At 47.7% G+C, this 18,606-nt stretch overlaps 2 protein-coding genes across 2 annotated transcripts in view; both read left to right on the forward strand.

The window, feature by feature from the left end:
• LOC144100515 (uncharacterized) overlaps window positions 1–13,643 on the forward strand; it is a 32,046-nt gene extending 18,403 nt beyond the window's left edge. Inside the window, exons 12-15 of the mRNA XM_077633446.1 lie at window positions 3,195–3,298; window positions 9,801–9,837; window positions 12,026–12,127; window positions 13,532–13,643. The gene's annotated coding sequence lies outside the window, so the exon portion shown is untranslated. The remainder of the gene's footprint in view (window positions 1–3,194; window positions 3,299–9,800; window positions 9,838–12,025; window positions 12,128–13,531) is intronic.
• Window positions 13,644–15,507: 1,864 nt separating this feature from the next.
• Window positions 15,508–18,606, forward strand: part of LOC144100516 (uncharacterized) — a 33,761-nt gene continuing 30,662 nt past the window's right edge. The window contains exons 1-4 of the mRNA XM_077633447.1: window positions 15,508–15,629; window positions 16,142–16,280; window positions 16,908–17,008; window positions 17,653–17,788. The gene's annotated coding sequence lies outside the window, so the exon portion shown is untranslated. The remainder of the gene's footprint in view (window positions 15,630–16,141; window positions 16,281–16,907; window positions 17,009–17,652; window positions 17,789–18,606) is intronic.

The following is an 18,606-nucleotide window of genomic DNA, read 5'->3' on the forward strand; positions in this document are numbered from 1 at the left end:
GTAATCGTGAATCTAGGAAATTTCGTTGAGGCTATGACTACCGTCACTTGGTCTGAATCCCTCTTGTACTGGTGCCAGCCGCTACGAAGAAGACTGCTTTTGTTAAATCCTTTTAACCTGGTATAGCAGCTAGTTGCTTGCTTTGATGGTGTTCACCACCTCAGCCGAAGCTATATGACGCTGGGGGGAGCGTTTTTGATCCGCATAGCCGAACCAAAGACGTTTAGACAAATATAATAGACTGCTGTGTCTGTCGTTCTCGCCCATGAAAATTGAGATTGTGATACCCTTATATCGTCCTTCATATTACTTGGTCTTCGTGGTAGCGCACAAAGCGAATTTACGCATTTTTAAGCTTAACTTTTCTGCTTTCTATATCGTAAGCTTGACAACATTTGGCTGCAGCGTTGTTCCCTGGAATTTTATTTCCCAATTATGTGTGTCGCCGACGGAGTATAAGATTTAATAAAACGTAGTACAATTACGCGGTTTATTGCTGAGAGGCCTAAAATATGAATACCTCATACTGCAAGCTCTAGCACGTTAATGCACCTGAAAAGCCATTAACATATATAACGACTTCGTCTCGTCTGCTCCCGTTTCGCCTCCGAACCATGTCACTGTTTTTTGGTCCCCCAGTTTTGGTATGACCCGTTCGCTCAAACTTTTAAAGCGCTAGTGGCAATTGTTTCCTCACTTACTCTAAGCGTGACGCGCCTTCACGCCAAAAAATTGCGTTTCCTAGTAATGAGTGAGCGGCGCGTTTCTTAGCGCTTGCCAAGTGTGATTGATGGCACTTATTTTGCGCCCTTGTTTTAGGCGTGGTGCACTTTCACACTAAGATGTCTCGCTTTCACCCACACTTCTTCACGCTTTGCAGGCGTGATCGCATGGCCTGCCTCATGCTTGGCGTGCTTGACAGCCTTTAGCTCCCCCCCCCCCGGCCCCTAATACCAATTTCAGTTTATTTCTTCCAGGCGTCCTAAATGGGTGTCGCTGTTGACGACTCCAAGAACGAGTGTTGAGTTTTCGCGCAAGACGGGCAAACCATGTGACACATTTTGCATAGATGCGTAGTGTGAATTAGAATAGAATCAGAATTAAACTACACTGGAGAGTGAAAGACAGTGGACTCAGTATTGGAACCGAATCGTAATTGGAATACATTTTTAAATAATTCAATTTCTGTGCATCAGTCTTATTTATCACCCTTACATTTTTTAAATACAAAAACAAATTCTGTTTCTTGTGCCCCGGTTTTCCTGGCTACATTTGGAACAGAATCATAATTGGAACAAAATCGTATATAGTGCAATTTCTCTGCATCAGTGTAATTTATCGCCCCAAATTTTTTAAAATACAGTAACGAATTCTTTTGCTTGTGCCCCGGTTTTCCTGGCTACATCTTTGACCTTTCAATGATAAGTGTTTACATCCTCATACCAGACCTGACTGATATGACTATCACAGTGCAAATTCTACTTTATGACAAATACTGCTGCCCCTACAGCTTTAAAAGTGCACGCGTGACACGTAACCATCCACGAAGGGTGACAGGTTGTCGAATACAACCACCTGAGGTCCGGAACGGGAAGTATTAGTATAGAAAGGAGATAGCCTTACTAGTATACAGAAGGAGCTTGACTTATGACGCAATGGAATGCTTTTCTACAACAGTTGAACCCAGCGTTCCTCTGATGTATGAGCAACGTAATAAACAGAAGCTGTATGCTAAGACATAATGTCTCCTGTGAACACTACCGTTGTCGAGGTGTTGTGATTGTTTTCCGCAGCTGGTCAGTTCACGATTGCCCGTGTCGATTCCTTCGGGAGGGTTTTACTCCATCCGACGTTAGTGATTATATCAGCTAGCCCAAGTAATAAACTAAAGAAGCATTTGCTTACATTGGCACCAGCCCACTCTTCGGGGCCTATGGTAATAAAAAAGATACGAAATTGCCACAGTGTTAAGCCCGATAGTCTCGAGTATGCTTCTATATTCTCTGAAACTTTCGCGAGGTGCTCGTGTAGTGAAGTTGTTATGCGTGATATTCTCGATCAGCAACGGTCATTTGGACGTGGCAACCCACCCCGAGCCTTGATTAGCCGGCTTCCTCCGAGGAGTTGCATCCTTCATTGTTAAGTGATTAGAGTACGGGAAAAAACGTTGGATTCATATGCTGCGCTTATGAGTTCACGCGATAGCGTACACCATTTGGAGCGTCATTTTTTTAATCAGATTATTAGAATATTTTATTAGGGCGATGATATACACCGATACTTTGCATCAACAATCATTGGCTGGTAATTCGCTTTCAATTTTCTCATTTATGTCACCAACCACACACTCTAAAGGTTCTTATTTCGCATCACCAATGCTAAGCAATTCTAAGCACCAATTCTAAGCAGTTTGACGTCTTTGATATGAATATTAAATTTGGCTTCATGAAAGGAACCGGCGCAGAAACCGTCTCGCCTATTTTAAGAAAGGGATGGGATAAAGGAGGGACTAAGAGAAGAAAGGAAGAGGTGCGGTAATGGAGGGCTCCAGAATAATTTCGACCACCTGGAGATCTTTAACGTGCACAGACATCGCCCAGCACACGTGCGCCCTTTGCGTTTCGCCTGTGGCCGCCGTGGTCGGGTTCGAACCCGGGAACTCCGGATCAGTAGCCGAGCGCCCTAACCACTGAGCAACCACGGCGGGACCCATTGAACCCCCATTTTTCCGGTTTTTTTCTTCATTTCTTTAATAATTAATTATTTACATCACAGCAGTCAATAATCAATCACTACTACCAACAATTAACATGCAACAAATTTTACTGAGCTTTCAATTATTTCCGACATGCACTGCCCACTGTTACTACGCTGATGGCTTTTCAACCGAACGAACTGTGTACACTATCGGGTAATAGAAGAGTAGACGTAAACTCAGTGAATTACAAAATTCAAGTGAATTCAGTGAATTCACTGAATTCAGTAAACAGCCCACTGAATTCAGTGAACAAAATTCAGTTAATTAAGCCCACAGGTGCACACTTCTTTCGGAATAAACAGAACGGCAGCACCTTCCTTTTTCGCGTAAAATGCATGAAAGAAGGAAATATGAAGTCTAGAATTACTGTGATCCTTAAGAGATATTCGGTGGTCCCTTCGCACAAGTTGCTTATACTATATTTTTTCTCTTGCAGCACCGGCTATTTGGATTCGGCATCATTGAACAGTGCTGCTTTGGTTGGCTTCTCCGTCCTGAACTAGGGGTGCGTGCCTGAGCCCCTTCTGAAGTTGAGGCCGAGTAAGTGTCCATACTTCAATGTGATCTATCCAGGCAGAATCCTTTGTTACCTTTGCTGAATTCTTCCCCAATGGTCGTGAAAACAGCGAAGATTTTCAGTCAGCTTATGCTCTGCAGACTTGTTGTTTTTGGACACTAAGGACAAAATCAGAAAGCATTGTTAAACTTGAAAAGTGCTGGTCGTTTAGCATTCCTAAGTGCGAAACATTCCGCGAAAGCTGCATTCGCAGGCGGGAACCACTGCCTGAGGGCACGACTGAGCTTTCCAATGATCCAGGGAGCCAGTTATGTAGTACCTCTCATTCCCTCATAGCCTGAGTCGTTTGGGGACGTTAAACACTAAACAACCATTCCTTTCCTCAAAAATCATCGTCCTCTATATCATTGCCAATGCGCCAATGAACTCGTTGAACGCCGACGGCCTATTCCATACTTCTTAGCTGCAAGACCATCACAGTATGCTCAGTTTATCTAAAATCACACCTTAAACTCACACTTTAGACCATATCTGATAGCACGAGATTTTAGAGCACACTCTCGTCAATGAGGAAGCTGGGGGCAGTAGAGGTCAAGTCATGGAATATTTTACTTTATCCAAAAACATATGCTTCCTATATACACGTAAACATTGATACCGTCCTTCAAGTTCATGTAAAATGAGTTGCCCGGATGTATGTTTTTGATCAGAGTCTTTATCCATCTTTATCACCGAGTTCCTTTATCACGGGATGTGTTTATCTATCAAGCATCAATCGTTCACTGAGCAACTCTGCTGCCAATACGACAGCTCAGCTGGGTGACCGTTAAAACAGAAGGTGCCGTTGTTTCATGGCTCGACTGACAAGTGTCCATTATCCTTTGACCGGTGCAAATTCTCTACGGTTACAACAAAATCACAAAGGCAACGTCGGAGTGCCCACGAGACTGTCGGCAATCCACCAGCTGCTAGCGTGTCGTCTTGAACGGCTTGAGCTATACGTGTCACGTCGGGTCGCGGTGTGAGTTCCATTTGTGGCCGCGTAAGCGGGTAAGGGTTGAGGGGCTCTTCTAAGGGGTGCGCTATATGCGAAAACCTTGTGTTCTTTCTTGGCGTTTGCCAACGCGCGATCTTACGTTCTGCGCATGCGCACCATCGGAGTTTATTGCCAAACATCCGGTTCAACCTCCGGCCTAATTTCAACGCTTTTCGAATGGCGGATTTTGCATCCAAACATCTTAGAATACAACCAAAATACTAACTCTCATCCTGAGGGCAATATTTAATCATTTTCGCGCAGGTAATTGTTGGTTAAACAGGATAAAAAGGAGATTGAAAAATTGAATGTTTTGGAGAGAAACTTGTGGCGGACTGGGTAGCAGTGTTGTAGGCGTACGTAACATAGGGTAGAATGAGGTCTCAGATCATGTGGTTGGCAGCAATGTACATCGCCAGCATGTCGCCCAGAGTGCGATTAAATTGTCCAGTTAGACCATTTCTTTGCGGATGGTAGGCTGCACAAGTCCGATTAATGATATTGCACTCGGCGAGTAGAGCTTTAACGACGTCAGACAAGACGCGTCCTCCGTCACTGAAGGGTTCACAAGGAGCACCGTGGCGAAGTATAAAGCGCTGCATAATGAAGGACGCGGTTTCTGCATACTGGGTCAGGTGACCAATGGCAACAATGACCCAGTGGTTGCCAGCAGCGTTGTACGGCAGAGGTCTTATAAATCGATGCCAACATGGTCGAAGGGGCGAGGAGAACAATGTAGTGGCTGCAACTCTCCAGCAGAGCGATGAGGCACTTGCTTAAGGCGTTGGCTGCACGGGCAGGAGCGGACGTACTTCAGTATGAATTTACACATGCCTCGCCAGTAGTACCGGAGACGGATGCGAGCCTACGTCTTGATGACTCCCGCGTGGCCGTATTGCGGGTCAGCGTAGAAACAGGTGAAGATTTGGGACTGGAGATGTCGGGGAATGACAATAGGCCATTTCCGTCCATCTGAGTTATAGTTGTGCCGATAGAGTACATCATCGCGAATTGTAAAATGTGAAGCTTGACGACGAAGGGTGTGGGATGGTGGAGGCTTAGATGGGTCGGAGATAAAGTCAAGAGAAGCAATTCACTCATCTTTACGCTGCCCAGAAGGCATGACACAGGTGGTGAGCGAAGGTGCATATGATTCGAGGGCCGAAAGGCTGGCAAACTCGGCCGGTAGCGGGGAGCCGGACAGGGCATCAGCGTACTGATGCTTGCGGCCCGACCGATATACGACACGTTTGTTATATTCTTGGAGACGGAGAGCCTATCGAGCAAGGCTACCAAAGGAATCTTGTAGTGAAGCAAGCCAACTTAGGGCATGATGCTCAGTGGACGGCCTGAGAGATAAGGTCAAAACTTTCCAAGGACCCAGAGAATAGCCAAGCACTCGAATCCAGACTTCCGTTGGGCGACCACAGCCCCGAGGCCAATGCCACTGGCGTCCGTGTGTACTTCGGTTGGGGCTTGAGGGCCGAAGTGACGCGAAATGGGTGGTGCCGTGAGGAGACTGCGCAAGTTGCTATAGACGTCGTCGCAGGCGGGCGACCAACTCGAAAAATCCACATTGCTGCCGAGAAGCTGAGTTAAAGAGGCAACAATGGCCGCAAAGTTTCGAATAAAACGCCGAAAATAGGAACAGAGGCCTTGGAAGCTGCGCAGTTCCTTAATGCAAGCAGGTATTGGAAACTCAGTCAAAGCACGAAGTTCGGCGGTGTTAGGGCGGAGGCCCTCTTTTGACACAACATGGCCTAAAATTGTCAGCTCGTTAGCAGCAAAGCGACACTTTTTTAAGTTCAGTTGAAGGCCAGCGTCCATACGCATGTTAAGACGTGATTCAGCCGGGACAGATGAGTCGCAAAGCCGGGTTGAGAGATCACGGCGTCGTCGAGATAACACAGGCAAGAGTTCCTTTTCACACCGCCCAGAATGCTGTCCATCATGCGCCCAAAAGTAGCTGAGACGTTACAGAGGCCAAAAGGCATTGCGTTCAATTCATACGGGCAGTCAGGGGTCGCAAATGCGGCTTTAGGGCGTTTGTCGGTGGCCATAGGGACCTGTCAGTACCCAGCGTGTAAAGCTAGAGCAGAGAAGAGTTCCGCTCCTTGAAGGCAGTCCAGAACATCATCAACGCGGAGAAGAGGGTAAAGATCCCTTTGCGTTTCCTTATTCAGGCTGTGGTAATCAACGCAGAAACGAATATAGCCATCTTTCTTCTTCACGTGGACCAGGGGAGAGGCCCAAGGTCTGTGTGAGGCTTGAATCATGCCTCTGTGAGGCATTGTGTCAACTTGGTCGACTAACTTGGCGCTCACTGGCGGAGACGCGATGTGGGCGCTGACGCTGAGGGGCGTGGTCACCGGTGTCGATGTGGTGGGCGACAGTCGACGTGCGGGTCAAAGCGGGTTGGTGTGAATTGAATGAGGAACGAAATTGATGAAGGAGCGCGAGAAGTTGAGTGCGTTGAGGTGCAGCAAGAGAGGCGTTGATGGAGGGAAGGAAAACATCTGGAGGCGAAGTGTCGAGTGCAGGAACCGGCCAGCTGAGGGCATCTACTGCTAGGGACTGCGAATCGTCAGTTTCATTGCGGTAGAGATTGAAATCAATTATCTGTGCGGTACCGAGACACTCACCGCGACGCACAGCGGACGCATATGTAAACGGATTGGACACGAACAACGGGCTAAGGCCAGCTGACCGGGTGAGGACGGTGTAAGGTGTGGACAGGTACTTGCGGCACAGAAAGAGGGGCGATGGTGTAAAAAGTATGTTGCCGTCGTGAACAAGGTGAGATGTGATGGGGACAATTACGAACGGAAGAACAGGCGGGCATGTTCAGTGTCTTCGGAAATGACAGCTTTGGCAGGAGCAGCAGAAGGGGCATCGGAGACGAGCAACTGCTGAACGCAAAGAAATCGTTCAGCACGAGCACAATCGATCACTGCCTTATGGCTCGACAGGGAGTGCCAGCCCAAGAGTATTTCTTGAGAACAGGTTGAAAAAATGATGGATTCAATCACGTAGAGTGTTTCCTGAATATCGACGTGAGCCGTTCGTCGCTAACAGCGGAATAACCTGCGCGCTTGCAGTGCGCAACAAGAATCCAGAAAGTGGGTCGTCACTTTTCGCGAGGAGCGACAAAAAGAGGCGGCCATGGCAGACACAGTAGCACCGGTGTCGACAAGCGCCAGAACAGAAACAATCTCTACGGAAAGGCGTGCAGATTGGCGGCAGATAATTGAGGCGTTGGACATTTCGATTATGGCGCAGTTCTCGCCTCAGGAACTGCGGCGTGTAGTTTTCATCTTGCGAAAGATTCAGGCGCCGGCGCGGGGGAGAAAGGGAGCGGCAACGAGGAAAAGGTGAGCACCGGGTGGAGAAGGCATTGTGATGTGAAAGCGGGCGACTCTGTGGCGGCTCGGCTTGCGGTGATTATTCACTCGGAGGAGGCCAGTAACCGGCATCTGGGGAGATTGGCGCATGACGACGGCAAAGCCAGGCCAATGGCCAGGCAGTAGCAAATAGGCCGATTGTCACTAGTACGTCAGGGATTGCCAAATTGTCGAAGCGGTTGCAAAAAAAGCCGTCGTAGCGTGAGAAACTTGAGGCAGAGACGCTTGAGGCGGAGTGTAGTTTGGGCGGTAGTCAGGCGGCCATCGCCGTGCGACGGCGGTAGCATAGGTGAGGGGTGCAGCGACAGGTCGGGCGGCTGTGCTGGTGCGGGAGGAGGGACCGGTGGAAGGGCCTCAGCCCCTTGTTCGCTGATGGCAGTGGCGCGAGGCTATAAACACTTGAGGCTATAACTACTCGGCTATAAACATCAGTCTCGATCTCCTGCGTGCGTTCTGCATTTCCCCGTTTCATTTCATTGTTCCTTTTTGTTTATTTCTTCCGTCCTCATTCATTTTAATTTCGTCCAGGAATTAGTTACCTGAAAAACTCTATGTGCCCCCAATTCTTGGCCACACCCCCTATGTGGGCATGTGCCATAGTATGAGGACAACAACAACAACAACGCTTGTTTCATGTGCTCACCCGCTCGTATCATGTGAGCCAGTCTTCAGCGTCATGATCGTCAGGACCGCATAAGAGTGCTCCCGAGGGAGCCGGAAAAGAGGACTGGTGAGCCCACCTGCACGGCTTGGTGGTCGGCGGCTTCGAGCATATAAGATATCGCGGGTTATTGGCGCGTCCAGGCTTCTGAGACCATCACTGCCAACAGTTGTTGGGATTCGGGTAGCAGCATCCCACAGCTTACACGAGATATTAGGAAGCAGGTAGCGTGGTCGGGCCAGAGAAGGGGCAAAGAGGATCGGGGATGAGGTTAAGAAGGGAAAACAAGGAAGACCTCATACAAAGACTGTTTACATACTGTACAGGTGAGAGCAACTGAGAGTGTCTCGCAGTAAAGGGAGCTTCTTAGCGGTCGGGAGTGTCTCAGCAAAGACTGTTTACATATTCTACAGGTGAGAGAAACTGAGTGTCTCGCAGTAAAGGTAGCTTCTTAGCGGTCGGGAGTGTCTTAGCAAAGACTGTTTACATACTCTACAGGGGAGAGCAACAGAGAGTGTCTCGCAGTAAAAGGAGCTTCTTAGCGGTCGGGAGTGTCTCAGTAGCTCGTTAAGTACCCATCGTATTCCCCAGATCCCTGGCTGGGGAATACATTTCGAATAAGGATGTCCAATCAAACCTGCAGACGATGACACTGATCGTACCGCCCACGGCAGGGACGGTACTGATGTTCCCTCGCAGCTCGGTCGATGGAAAAAGTACAAGACCTGGTCACGTTGTTGTAAACACAGCCTCCAGGTGGGCGCGCACGTGGGTCCGGTATGCGCCCATGTAGCCCAGGAATGCACGCACGTGACACAGGAATGCGGGCCCATGTGGGACAGGAATGTCAGGTTGTTTCCCAGTAGGGGTTCAAGAGCTTGCACTTCCTCGTCTGATGACCGGAACGCGGAACCTCTGCTGAAGGCGCAGCTCTCCGTCAATTTTCAACCCCAGCGTGACTGATGAGAACAACCGATGGCATGCTCGACTACGTGGGGACGCCATTGTCGTCGCTGCTTCAGACATTCTTGCAGCCACGATTCTTACAGAAGGATCAATAGGCTTCTCGTTGGTTTTCTGGAAATCCGGGTCGGGGAGTCCGCGTCTTTGATCATTTGGACTGGAAGCCACACCAGGTATAACAAGGTCGGTAGCGTACGGCTGCGCAGGCCCAGGGCGGTACGAGGATGTTAAACTGAACCTCCACCAAACGTAACAGGGCCTTGGTTTAAGCTCAGGCGGCGGCGAAAGCACGGTGGCGACAGAGTCTCTCGTCTGTTCAGGTCAGCAGGCGCTCGCTCTGTGCGATGGCAGTGTGGCTAGGATGATACCCTTCTTCTTCACAGTATTTACCAGAATTTGTTATGGTGTATTTTGAAACGCTACATCACTGCGCAACTTTGCTGACTCAGTTTTTCCCACTGCAGGGGCTGCAACTGCCTCCCGTCAGCCTCACCTTAGCAGGTACGTGGCCAACTCTGCCAAACTTTGTAAATTCACTCGGGAGGGGCAGCTGTCAGTACATCTCCAGCTGCACTGTAATAACTCTGCCAATGCATTTGTAATGCGTAACAAGTTTCCAGCAACTAGACCTCTAACGTTCTCCTTCTTTTCAGCAGCAACACACATAACCACACACATATCCATACTTCACTTTGCCGTATCTGGCAAGACCTTCACCACTGATGTCGATTGAAATGATCGGGGCACCTCATGATCACTGTACGTAGGTAGGCTGCTTGTATGGACGGAGGTGGTATGCCCTAAAACCCCAAGGCGCAGATTTCCATGTGTAATAAGTGACACCAATACCGCTCAACTTGGCCAGGCAAACGCGCCGTCAGCATGGGAACCGGGAGCAGCTACACATAAACTATTCCGTAGGAGCTCGACGCACCAAAGAGTGCAACGATGTATCCTCACAAAATGTTGCGTTCGAATTGTCGTGCTTCACTTGTGCAGTGCAAGTGGTGCAAAGTTTATGACGCACAATCCCTGTTGCCTGTGACGTTGTAAGAGCTGCTCTATTTGCAACCTTCGTCCTCTCGCTGTTTTGGTAGTTGTGTTCCGATGCTTCCATCCTAATCATCGCGACGACGACCTCATGTTGGTCTCACAATGAAAAGGAGTTTTTACGTGTCCTATGGGAGCCGCCCTATCAAAACAGAACAGAAGGCTTTCTGTCGTCGGTACAGTATTCCCCACAGTATTTTCGGATGTGGCGTTGTTGTAAAAGCAGGAATAGTTGCAGTAACAACAGAATTTTTTTTTAGTTCTCGTCACAGTGACCGATGCAGTTCTGTCAAAGAAGGCGGCTTCAAAATAATCTGCGACAGGACGGCGAAACATTTGTCGCCTTTTTGGACCAGCACAGTTACTACCGCGAACATACTCATTGCGAGCTTATAGTTGCATTGAAAGCAAGCTTGGCAGTGTTGATTCCACCGCTATTCAGTTTGATGCAGCAATCCCTTAACTCCCTTTGAGCCGCCGTGGTGCTTCACTGCTTGTGGCTCTCGACTACTGATCCGAAGGAAGCGGGTTCTATCCCGGCCCCGGCAGCTGAAATTCGATAGAGGCCGAATTCTAAAGGCCCCTGTGCTCTGCGATGCCAGCGCATGTTGATGAACCCCAGGTGGTCGACATTTTGCGGACCCTTCACTACGGCGTGAAGAGTCGATTTGGGACGTTAAAAACTCTCATAAACCATAAAACTCGTGATATTTGATTTCTCCTGTGACCAATCATAGAATGGCTTCACATCCTTCTTATGGTAAAATGATTATCCGTATTTGCACTGTAGTCCAGAGGAAAGGATGTATAGTGTTCAATATTCCTCCAAACGTGCAACGTTGCCGTAATTTTGCAGCGATAGCTACAGTACTGTAGCATTTTGAGCCGTCAGAGCGGTGGCGCCGCCACACTGTCACGTGGTGCGGAGCAGCTGCTGGCAGCGTGGCGCCGTGGCTGATCACGTGGTTGGTCATGTGACCAATTTCCACTCTGCCAGCTGTAGCTATCTTGTCACTCCAGGTTTAACCATAGCTAAACCATTGCCAATTTTTATTTTTTTATTTATTATCTGATTTATATTTGCTGGCACTTTGTTTTCTTGCATTGTCCACATCCAGAATGGAAATTCAGGCCTCTTCGTGATTAACGGTGTCCCCATCACTCATAGGAAAAACTTTCATGACCACCTCTGCCCATCATGCAGGCCTGGTGCCGCGCATTCGTGGTGATGGCTTTTCGGCATCACATTCAGCACATTGAGCAGGAATAATACATAATATACCAAACAAGGGAAGAGAAATAGAAGGGCGCATCGCTTGACCGCCGAACCTCTGCACCAGGACTGGTAGGAGTACTCCCAGCAGGGATATATGAATGTAAAGTAGCGAATGCGATTCCGCTTATACGGGCATTAACCCATTATCGTTATCCGAACAACTTCCATCCGTGAACACTGGATCTGGACAACGGAACCGAAGGGAATACCAAATTGCTAGTGCACCAAATTAGCATATGCCCAAACTACTCAAATATACCGCCGTGTTTTTTTTTCAGTTCATTTGGGAGATTTTAATGTGTATAGGCCCGAACATCGTCATTTAATCGAACGTAGAAAATAAGCTATTTCCTATTCTCGCAGCTCTGCCAAGGCTGGCAGGAGGGCATCTACACCACCTGCCGAGAACATGCCTTCATCCCCTGGTTGCGGTACCAGGGCAACACCCAGCCGGATACGTCACAGGTTGGTTAAACAAAATGACGTCATTGATTCCACAAGGTCCCTGGGCTCCCCTGCAGTATTGCCGGTGTCGGGTACATTGCTATTCAATTCTTGGTACCTTTTACGCAAAGAAAATGCAGCCGCTGAAATGTGAAGCAGCACTGAGGGCGAAAGAGAAAACACCGCGTGTTATCGGAGAGATGAGTCAAATATTTCTTTATAGCCAATGTGAATGAATGAATGCTTCCCGTTTGCAGTACTGACCCCATTGTTGGGCAAGCCAATTTGGTACCTAAGGGATGCGAAGTCGATCCTGCACACATGCCCAGGAGCTACAACTGAGTGGCATGAGTTAATTTATCCAGTTCACGTCATGTGCTTTCGTTTGCTTACGTAATTGCCACGGTGAAAAAATTTCATTCAGACCACATCCAAACAGCCCGTCAGCAATTGTGTACACAGGATGCAGGTTCAAGGATGAAAGAAGCATGAAGGGTTTGGAATAAACTTCGGCTGACTGGCTATCGGCCCGATTCAAAACGCACGACAGAATTTTGTGTCGCGCATTACAGTTTTGAGCCGCGAGGATTTTTTTGTCCTGCGTAGTGTCGTGCGACAGAGGTTCGTATCCTGGGTTCTTTCGCGCGACAAAGGTGTTTGCAGTAATTCTGCCGCACGACACGCATCTTTCCTGTACTTATCTTCATAGCGGTACCAGAACGCAAACTTTTGGAGACGTTTACTGAATCCATCGCGCATTTTTTTCATTATCTGATTAATTTCGCATCTGCCGTGACGTTAATCAATCAACAAATTAATCAATTCCTTAATTATTTTTTCTCAGTCGAGTTGTAAATCAGTCTAAATTTCTCAATCAATTTTTCAATCAATCAACTCCTCAGTCAATCAATTTCTCAATCAGTTGAGAACAAATCAATTTCTCAAACAATTTCTCAATATCATCAATTATTTTAGCGAATTAATTTCATCAATTAAAAAGTTAATCAGTTTATTTACATAGATTGCTCTTTCCAATTTTCTTTTTTTTTCTTAACCGTCCTACCGAATGTGACGCGCCACGGATTCTGCCCTAGAGCCCTTAAACCGCTTTCCCTGGGTCGTCTTCGTGTATGGACCTCATATCGAGCAACCCCGCGGAGTGCAGCTCGAAAAACAGCGTCCGAAATTCTGTCAATATTCTCCAGTGGAAAACGGTTTTTTGGGGCCATTAAAAAGGGAATGTGTTGAGTGCCGCCGCCGACTAGCGACCGACCGAGCAAAGGCACCGGCGACCGCCAGGATTCCCCCAACCTGTTGTTCTCTGGCTGTTAATGTTCTCTATCCAACGACATTCCCTTATCTCAGCACTACGCCCATGTCCTTCGGAAGGTAATGAACGTCCTCTTTGCTATCCCCTTCACCCAGAGTCTCGGACGACGGAGCTTCCTATTTCGGCACCCGTGCCCAGGGTGGCCATCTGTCCAAGGGTTGGACCATCAGTGGCACCTGTCTCTCCCTTTGCCCTTCGTAGACCTTCAGGGGCAAGCAATTGCGTTACGCGTACATCTCTTCCGTCCTTTCGCGATCGCAGCCAATGTTGTCGCAATAGAACTGGATTGCCCTTACAAGATGTGAATGTCTCTGCTAAAGCCATGCAAGCTGGTGTTCTGGTTAACGGCACGGTACTGGAGTTCAACCGCATACCCGGTACAGCTCACTGTTCGCTTTGATGGTTTTCTGTTCATCAGCCATGGTATTCTGATGGAGGTGAAATGCTGGACGGGCTGCATATTTGAATTTCGGCGCTCATTTTAGAAGCACGTAAAGCTGGATATGTTCCAAAGGCTTCCATTACGAAGAACCTGGTGGCCCACAGTGGGGCATGGATATAGAAGTTAAGTGACCTCACTTGACTCCGCATCTGTTCAGATGAATTAGGTTAATTATTAATTGCTTGCGTCTCGCGTAACATGAGTGACTTTGTGTGTTAGCTTGGCAACGTTTCGGTAAAATCAGTGTTGTGTGAAATTTTATTACCAATTTAATCTTTTGTGGGAAAGCCGTCCGAGGGCTTAGTGAAATGCCTCACCACATGTACAGTGGCGTGGAATAAAAAAATATTAGCACAACTGATGGATCACCGGAGTGAAATCACTCATCCATCCATTTTTTACGTAACTGTTGCGATATAATCCTCAAATTTATTGGAAGGAACCATTCGTAGTCTCAGCGACTTCCTGGCGCATAAAACTTTGAAGCATTTAATTAGGACGCAGTGGGCTTCCTAGGAGATGCAAGGGAATGGCTTTTTTACTTTTGCGAAGAGAGGTTAAAGGTGCACTAAAGAGGAATCTGAACCGCAGGAATTCTGTCTACACGTTCCGGGCATTCCTAGAAACTTCGAAATATTGTCCTGTGTGGCGGATTGCCCTAATTAAATCGGATTAAATGTCCCCGCTCCCGCGTTTTTTTTAACTGAACGCGGTAGGGAGGTGGAGACAACCCATGCATATAGTATTTTTAGCCAGTCCAGTGGCGACTTCGCTTTCACTTTTTAGGTTTCTGTGAACGAACCGTTTCAGTCACAGACAATATAGCCGCGAAATAGGCTAATGGAAACAAAAATACACGTGGACTCTCTTTGATATACTTACCCTGCATACCGCGTTGAGTTAAAAAATAAAGGCGGCAGCCGGGACGTTTAATCCGATTTTATTAGGGCTATAGGCTGCACAGGACAATCATTAGAAGTTTCTAAGAAAGCCTAGAATGTGTAGATAGAGTTCCCGCGGTAAAAAGACGAGTTCAGATTCCTCTTTAGTGCACCTTTAACTTCGGATTTTCCGGGTTACAGACCACGGCATGGTTTGAATTGTCACTCAACCCGTCACGGCCCAACTTATCGGCATTTGGAACTACCGCACCTCTTTCTTCCTTTATTCTGTCACTCTACCCCTTTCCTTATGGCGCGGTTCGGGTGTACACCGAGATATGTGAGGATTATTGCGCCATTTACTTCAACACCAGTTTTCATTTCTGAGGCAGTTGTATTGGGTAAAGCCTGGGATGACGGGGCAGGGCCCATGCCTGAAAACACTGCTGAGGGCAGGGAGTTTCGCAAGATTTCGAATGGGACCCGGGCCCCCCGGACCCTTCGGATACGTCCCTGTCTGTAACAATCATTTCTACACGGTGACTTTCATTTGCAAGCGTAATTTTGGCCGAGAACTCTTAACAGGTATGACTGCCCAGCTTTCGTCAGACAGTGGCCACCTCCGCATTTAAATGCGCGTGGTTCGTGGAGGGGACATCCCCTTAGTGGGAACCTCTAAAATGACGTCCAGTGTTCTTGTTTTAATTTTGCTTTTGAAAATTATTTCACCTCTCAGGCGCTGGCACCTAGCTGCATTACATGGCGATAGCGAGCAGGAGTCCAAGAAGGCCCTTGGTGGATGTTGCACAGCCGACTAGCAACCGACGTGTTCCGATGGACCCGACATGACGGCGACTGTTGCAGAAGCCGGTAAGTGTATTTGACTTGTGCAGTTCATGCAGAAGCAGGGGTTCTTGCCTGACGTTTCTTGTAACGATCCCCCCCCCCCGCCCCACCCACCCCACACACACAGGACAATGTTAGCTTTCGCAGCAATTCTAGAATGTGACAGTTTGTAAAGTCCCCTTGAAATATGACGCTTTTGGTCTCGTGCTTCAATTGGGCTGCGGAGTGTGAATGACAGAGCAAACTCCTCAAGGACCCCCGGTAGCTGGGGCCGCATGCCACAGTTCCCTCTAGGCCGGTTACATTTGTTTCCTGACAGCATGAAAAAATTGCGTGTGCACACTAGTTGCTTAAGCATATGTGAACGACTCTACTGTAGCTGCCCTTACACAAAAATTTTTTACAGTCCAAAGACTGTCCATACAGTTCTGTCTATCAAGTCAAGAGACTCTCTATAGACAACTACACAATAGTCTATAGGAAATACCAATCCCATAGAATTTTGCTTAACAATGACGCGTCGACTTTTTCCGAAGCAAGCCGCGGCATCCCGTGAACTGAGAAGACCCGGAGTCAAGACAAAACACAGTCGGAAGCCAGTGCCTCTGAAGTGCAGTCGTCACGTGGGTGCCACGGGAGAGCTTCAACATCGTCAACATCGAGAGAAGACCCAAGGTGGGGAGCATTGCTGACGGCCTTGAGATTTTGCAGTCGCCCTCAATACGACCTGCAAACGCATCGGTGGTGCTTTTAGCTATGGCTGTATCTGCCAGAGACGCGGGGAGCGTCAATTTTCGCGGATTATTTCTTAAAGGTTCTGAATATAGCAATTTTTTGCTAAAAAAATGTGGAAATATATTTCTCCTGCTTCGCACATTCCGCTGTGCGCCGTTAAATGTGAAATAAAAAGTAAATTTGGGATTTCCGGCGCACACAGGAGAGGATCGCCATGTTCGCGCCAATGTGGGCTTTTGTGTGCTGCTAGAAATGTTACCAGCGCTAATAAGGACCGCTTCTGCTGACTCCAGCCTTTTTGAGAGCATTCAAGGGATTGATCCTTGAGGTTCTTGCGCTGTCAGTGCAAAAGCAATCTGTGGCCTAAGGGCCTGTACCATAAACGTGTTTAACCTGAAGGTCTCCACCACAAAGGCATTTGGTTTCAGCCACACAATAAACTTTATGCAGGCGCGGTAAATGGAGTGCCAAGAAAACGCATGTGACATTGAAAAGTGTTTCATTTGCCGATCACGTTTATTGCGACGCTAATGCAGCAACATTTGTGTATCTTGTTTTCTCCGGCAGCATCGGCTATTTGGATGCGGCAACCATACTTGAGCCTCCGGCAGTCGACTTACTCGTCCTGAACTACGGATCCTTCGTGCCCCTCTTGGAGGAATAGCCGAGTAAGTGTACCAACAGTGGAATTCTTCCCTGCAGTTCATAAAAATCAAGAGAAAATAAGGAAATAGTCGCCTGGCGACACGCTGCGACTGAAACGCGGTGTCGATACAGCAGCAACAAAGATATAGTCAGTGAAAGAAAAAGAAAGGTAGCGTTTTTTTCTTGCCGAAAAAAGTAAAACGAATGAAAAGAGCATATGCAATGAACTTGTGCCTCATAAACTTGCATAAACGTGAACGCCAACAGTACTGCATCGCTAAAGGTGCAGACAATGTTCGAAAGCATTCCAAACAGTAGTTCAGCATCAGCAACGGTGTCTCCAAGATGATTTCACAATACACGACCATTCCCTTCATGTCGCGTAAATTGCAGAGGATGCGACTGCCTCATCCTAACAGGTTCATCTGGAGAGCTCACTCATGAGATACAATGGGGACTATTCGGCGCATATTTTAAGAGCGTTAGCGCTCACTCGTCGCGATTCTCGATTTATTGGGGTCTGCGTGATGTCTCCAATTTGTGATTCATTTTTGACGTCACTTGTTCAACGTCTTCCGGACGGTGGCTGCATCACTATTTTTTTTTTGTTGTGAGGATAGCGTTCAGTGGATCCTGGAAACAATGATGTTCACTGCTGCTTCTTCAGGCTGAGGGGCAACCAGTGAAGAGCGGAGTCATCTGTGCGGTGGCAGACACCACCTGCAGTCATATAAGTGCCTGGACCACTGTCACCACGTGGGCGTGGTCGGTGTTGGCCAGCAGCCTCGGCGGCCGGGACGCAGGTGAGAATTACTGCCAATGGTCACGTGCATGTGCTTGGCCACCGAGCATCTCTGCCTTGTCTTGTCTTTCCCAAGCAGCTGGCCACAGTGTAGTACAAGGCTGGTGCATACACGGTGGGAACTCTCTGTGCCACTAATTTGTTACTGGAGGTGATTGGAATATAATTTCCTTCTGTATAAATTTGTCCACCTTATATTTTACGTTTACTCCTATACACTGATTCTGATTCAGAATATTATCGCCTATTTTGTTGCCAAATATGTTGAAACAAAAAAAGTACGCTTATATGTTCGATGGTATCCCTTTTTTGTTCAATTAAAGACAGAGCCTCATCTGCTTATGCGTCATGAAACCCAACACACACAAACGCATCCACTCCAGAAATACAGGCAACTTAGAGTAACTACTAGTGTCACAGTCATCCGCAGAAAATACGGGAAGGCCTTTATTCTATGCGGCGCACCTTCGCCGATTTGTGTCAAGCATTCGGGATGATAGATTTTCGCAATCACATTTAACGCTTCGGACAGGAATCTCTAGCTTTGGATCTGCGGCAAAAAGGGACAGAAGTGCTGGGTTTTTCTCACCTTTGAAACTAAACGCTCTCGTAACATCTCGTATTACCGTAACAAATGCTAGCTTTGTCCTGAATCCTGGCATAAATGTGGTAATTCTGGGCAAGAATACCTTCGTACTGACAAGAAGGGCTAGGGTTAAAATGTGCGTTTTTTTTGTGCCAGAAAATGGCTGCCGCCAGGCACTGTTCTTTGTCACAACTTGGGCCTTCGTGCGTTAACTGTTAAGGCAGAACCAGCCT

The sequence above is a fragment of the Amblyomma americanum genome, chromosome 8, assembly GCF_052857255.1.
Source record: "Amblyomma americanum isolate KBUSLIRL-KWMA chromosome 8, ASM5285725v1, whole genome shotgun sequence".
In the NCBI taxonomy this organism is placed as follows: Eukaryota; Metazoa; Arthropoda; class Arachnida; order Ixodida; family Ixodidae; genus Amblyomma; species Amblyomma americanum.